Genomic DNA, 5,203 nt, shown 5'->3' with positions numbered 1-5,203 from the left:
CTGCAACGATTTCTCTGAACTGCAACAGTCGCGCGCGAGTGTGGCGATCCGGCATCGCTAACGAGACATGACATGCACGGGGTCGTCACTGTCACCGTTGTCGTCATCAGCGACGATTTGAAGTATTGATGCAATGGATAGAAACGGAACAGAAAATTTAAAATGATGTCTGTGCAATGTATTGAACGCATTATGCATCAATTATGACAGAACATCTGAAAAGTTTACGATAATCCGAGATGCGAAAATAAGATCATCTACCGGAGCAAAATAGAACATATATACGTGTTCGATGCTTGCCGAAATAATTTTCGTAGATCGCGAAAGAAGAAACCGATCAGAATGGCGAAACTATTTCCCTCTACATTCAGGGCGGAACTTAGAAAGACGCAATCAGATATATTATTATCTTAATGAAGATGTACCTTGTTAAGAATTTATTAAAGGAGAAGAGTTCACAAATTTTAAAGAAAAAAGAATATAATTAATCTAGCACAATATCATATTATATTATGAGAAAGGGAGAAAAAAAGAAAAAAATAACTTATTTTTATGAATCAATGTTCCAAAATAATTTTTTAAAGAAAACGGATTTACAATCGAAGTCATATGTCTCAAAATAAAAAAAATTATTCGATAGTGTCGCATTGTTACATTGATAAATTCATGATCACAAGAAATATGTTGCAAAAAAATTATACTTTGAAAATATCTTTATTTGTTTCATAAACGTTTGTTAATATACGCACTCGTATTATTATTTCTGTCCGTATTTCAAGATAGATATTCTATGTATTTCTTCAAGCAAAGTATCCGTGCTTAAAGTATCCTGTACATACGAACAGAACAACTAAGAGTAGTTAATACAGTGGCGGTTCTAACCCTGGTCCACTGAGGGGGGCGCAGGGCGCGGGGGATACTCATAGGCGCGGGGGAGTAGACGCGGGGAGTACTGATAGGCGCGGGGAAGAGAGGGGAGGTGCGGGAAGTCCCGGCGCTATCGGTGTTTACTGATATGAGGAGTCCCAGCGCTATCAGTGTTTACTGATATGATGATACGTATCGCCATTGTGATGTCACGTATTATTGGGACCGCCGCCATCCAACACCCCATCGCCGCAGACGCTGCCCCCACCGCCACCACCTCACATCCCGCCGCAGGCACCCGTGCCACCACCGCCGCCGCGGACCCCGCGTCCACCCTAAAGTGCGTTTCGGACCATCACCGCAGATCTCGCGTCTATCTCAAAAAATGCGTTTCAGACAGCCACTGCGGAGTCCACTCCCTAAATGCATGGCAGTATTATAACGCGAACAAGAAATATTAAAGAAAAAAAAGAAAGAAAAGAAATTATATAATAAAAAAATATTCTTACTTTCTCCACACCCTCTCCCTCTCCGTCCTCGTCCTCCTCCTCATTCTCCGCTGAATTCTTAGTCCTCTTTCTCTTCTTCTTCCCTCACCGCCTCCTTTTCCTCCTTCTCCTCCTTCTCATCTTCCGCTGAATTCTTATTCCTCTTCCTCCACAGTCTCATCGAGATTGTCGATGAGATGGTTGAATAATTGATCTACATGCAATTGAAAATGAGTGAGATCAACTATGATATTATTCTGAATCTCCTCTAAGAAAGAGGAGTAGGAGGAAGAGGAGGAGGAGGAGGAGGCAGTCTCCTCAACTTTTTGTTCTTTTTGCATGTTATAGCTGCACAATAAAAAAATTATCACTTCACTTAATCACAGAAAATGTGCAACAATATTCTATCATTAACGCTAAATGGTAGAATATTGTTGCACGTTGGGGAAAAAAAATATCATTCACGTCTTAACACGTCTTGCGCGCGGACAAAGCAGGACAAAGACTGACGTTGAGAATCGATCTTCGCCGTTGAGAAGCGAGCCTGCCTAGGATCTATAGGGGGGCAGTTGTATATAAAACACTTTAGATCATAAGTGCCGTCACGAAAAGTTATCGGTATAGCGCGTCGAGATATAGGATGAATGGATGGATGAATGGGAAGTAAAGGAAGTACATATATATAATGATATGAACAAAAAAAATTTTTTTATTCACATATTATTATATCATTTCTTTTTTACGTATTAAAAACTAAAGCTAATAGCTCGCAATCGACGAGCTGATGTTTGTTAAAGATATCATTATCGCGTATAGCGTTTTTGGACGCGATGTTGGAGAATCGCGTATACTTGACATCAACGAGTATCGACGAGTCGGATTAATCGTTCGAACGTTACATCGATACATTCGTCAAATTCAAACATACGTCGTAGCGTCGTTTCAGTCATCATCATGCGTACGGACGAAGAATTGAGACGTACGAGCGTAGCATCGTTCAGCATGCAAACGCTGACAGTTAGCGGTCCAACACTTATAAAATTGTCCTTATATTCGTTTCGCAGCATCTTGTAAACATTCCATCGCTGCTCGTAGAGACCCTTCCACGTTTCGAGAGACAGCAACAGTTCATGTCCGCGATGATCTCCCAGGGCGATCTCCACATAACTCGGTGGAGTTGATTCCAATTTCCAAAAATTTGTAGCCCGTAGTCGTCAGATCGTAACGTCTGCCCAATAAATGCATCTTGCGGTGCTCCATGCTGTGTATATACATAATGTTAAAAACGTTTCTTTTGTGTATAGAATGTTAAAACTTACATGTTATTGCAGTTCTTCTTCTTCATTTCGTACGATGTGTTGCTGTCTTCAGCGAAGTACATTTTTTTTTTCAACCGTTTGTACAAGCGAGTATCGCAAGACTAATTGCACCCGCGTAAATTGCGATATATATAAAACTTCTAGAATCGAAGAGGGGGGTAACTCTCTCCCCTCTTTTTCTAAGAATTGCGAACCTGTCGCAACACTTTCTACGTGTTTTTATTTTTTTTATTTTTTGTTCGCGAGTTTATCAATGCTTATACTTTATGATTTATATTTCGATGGCATCGATGACGTTGGTGATGAGCACGTTGGCGACTTTGACGCCTTTTCTCCAGGATATTCCCAATATCTCGCTTTTTCCTTCGAAGGCGGTGGACTTGGCGGACTTGGCGACAATGGACAGTACCCCTTTCGCTCGATTGATTTTCGATGTATATATTCTTTTATTCGATCCATGTCTTAACGCTCGTAATTGAAGCTTACGATTGAATGAAAAAAGTCTAATATACTGCCTATGTACATTATATGTACTGTCAGATCGGACATGTCCCGACACGTTTAACAGAAGCGTTGACGTTTTTGGATACATACATATGTATATACATACATACATACATACATACATATGTGTCCATACATATACGTTCATACATATACGTTCATACATATACGTTCGTACATATACGTTCATTCATACGAGTACATGTATTACAAAGGAAGAGAAAAAAGAAATACGTAATAAATATGTTAACGTATTTTTATTTAAAAAATTCTTTTGCAACCACCAGTTATATATTTTCAATACATTTTGTAACGCAATTCTGAACATGTTGTCCACATCGCATAGTATTAGTAACATCCAGCTTGGTTAAAGATTCCAGGTCTTCGTAAACTATTATACATCCAAGGTCTCGATGCACATGCGTTCTCGCTCATCGTCCAAAAGCAAGTTCCACAGCCACGTTCGTTTTTCGCGTCCCTTAACGTACACGATAGCATCATCTTCAAATACAGCTGCTGTGATCAGACGTTTCGCCTCGTTGTACGGGACCATCCCATCCTCCCATCGCAATCCATGGTGATAAGCAGTCAACCAGGAAGCGCAAGACCTGTCGGATCTTGTCAAAAATTTCCATGGCACGGAACTCGTAAAAATGTAATGTGTGAGAACGATCCCCTGTTTCAGCACCGCCACTTCCTTCACGATAAATTTCTTGTTAACGATGAATCCTTGCAGATCCACGAACGTTGGCACGAGCATGTTGTCGAGAAGACTGCGGTCGATTGCGACGTATCGTAGATCTTATATCGTGTTAGAGGTGCATGTTAGGTGATTTTGCGCACAACATTGGTCAATGGATTATACTGAACCACGCGATCGTGTATGATGAGACAATAGGCTGTTGTATTTGCGGGTACATCCTCTTTACATTCAAAGTCTAATCGCACGTCCACGGTGCCACTCTTGACTGATTCGTTCTGTCGAGAGCAATCGATGATCACGAATGGGCCATTACGTAAAAAAGTTGTAAAGGTGAGACTCGGCTCGAGATACTCGTATCCGTAGTAGCCCTTGCAGAAACGCGCGTACAAGTCGTATAGAATCGCACATCTGTTTTTGTCAAAATCCAGATTCAAGTCATCATACGGATAACATTCCGAATTCAGGTAAAGTTTCGCATTGGTTAATTTGCAGTCGTTGAATCGACTTACATCCTCGGACATGATATTTTTTCGACCTATTTGCATAGCAAAAATAACGTAGCGCGACTTCTCGAGTTGAGTAGCCATCTTGATGGCCCACAAATGCTTGGTTGTGCTCTGCAAGAGTGGAAATTCGTACAGATCTCACGAGCGAAAAGCCATGCTCAAATATCGTCCGCTCTCCAAAGCGCGCAGCATCGACAGCTTATTTATCTCGCTCAATAACACGTGCGGCATTCGCCGCTGTACTTTGAATAATTCGAGCGTTGACTCTATCGCCGGATCTCCCGTCAGACAATTGTTGTCGTTGCGCGCTCGTATTAAAATCAACTCGTGACAAGCGTTGATCACCACGCGTTTGTAATCTTCGCAAAATCCCAGCAGTACGTAGAGCGGTACACAGAAATTAAAATATCCGGCTGCAGTAGTCTGCGCATTCCAGCCGGCATTCCGTAGAATCACACTTCTGTCGGCTGACACTGTTACATAGTTTTTGAGCGTGCTAGTTATACCCACATTTCTATTACGGTCAATCTCCACACCATTGAGTTCATATCGAATCTCATCGAAAATGAACGCGACGCAATTATTTCCCAATGCCACATGAGCACCCTGGACCACTTTGTTCTTCGTCAGTTTTCCCTCGACATATAAAAAGCTTTCGTACGGCAGTGTGTACAGATCTTGTTGCTGTATGGGTATTCTTATTTCGTCGCTATATCCAAACGTGTTGTTGGCGAACGGGCTGTACATGTGAGTCTCAATCTTGACGATGCGATCGTCGAAGATCGACTCGTCTTTAATGTTTAAGATATCAGTCAT

General features: G+C 41.5%; 1 pseudogene; it reads right to left on the bottom strand.

The window, feature by feature from the left end:
- Positions 1-4,176: 4,176 nt before the first annotated feature.
- On the bottom strand, positions 4,177-5,203 carry LOC147909413 (uncharacterized; annotated as a pseudogene).

The sequence above is a fragment of the Acromyrmex echinatior genome, chromosome 6 (assembly GCF_024713525.1).
Source record: "Acromyrmex echinatior isolate Ae372 chromosome 6, ASM2471352v2, whole genome shotgun sequence".
In the NCBI taxonomy this organism is placed as follows: domain Eukaryota; kingdom Metazoa; phylum Arthropoda; class Insecta; order Hymenoptera; family Formicidae; genus Acromyrmex; species Acromyrmex echinatior.
The sequence above is the reverse complement of the archived record's forward strand: the minus strand, read 5'-3'. Positions and strand labels throughout refer to the sequence as shown.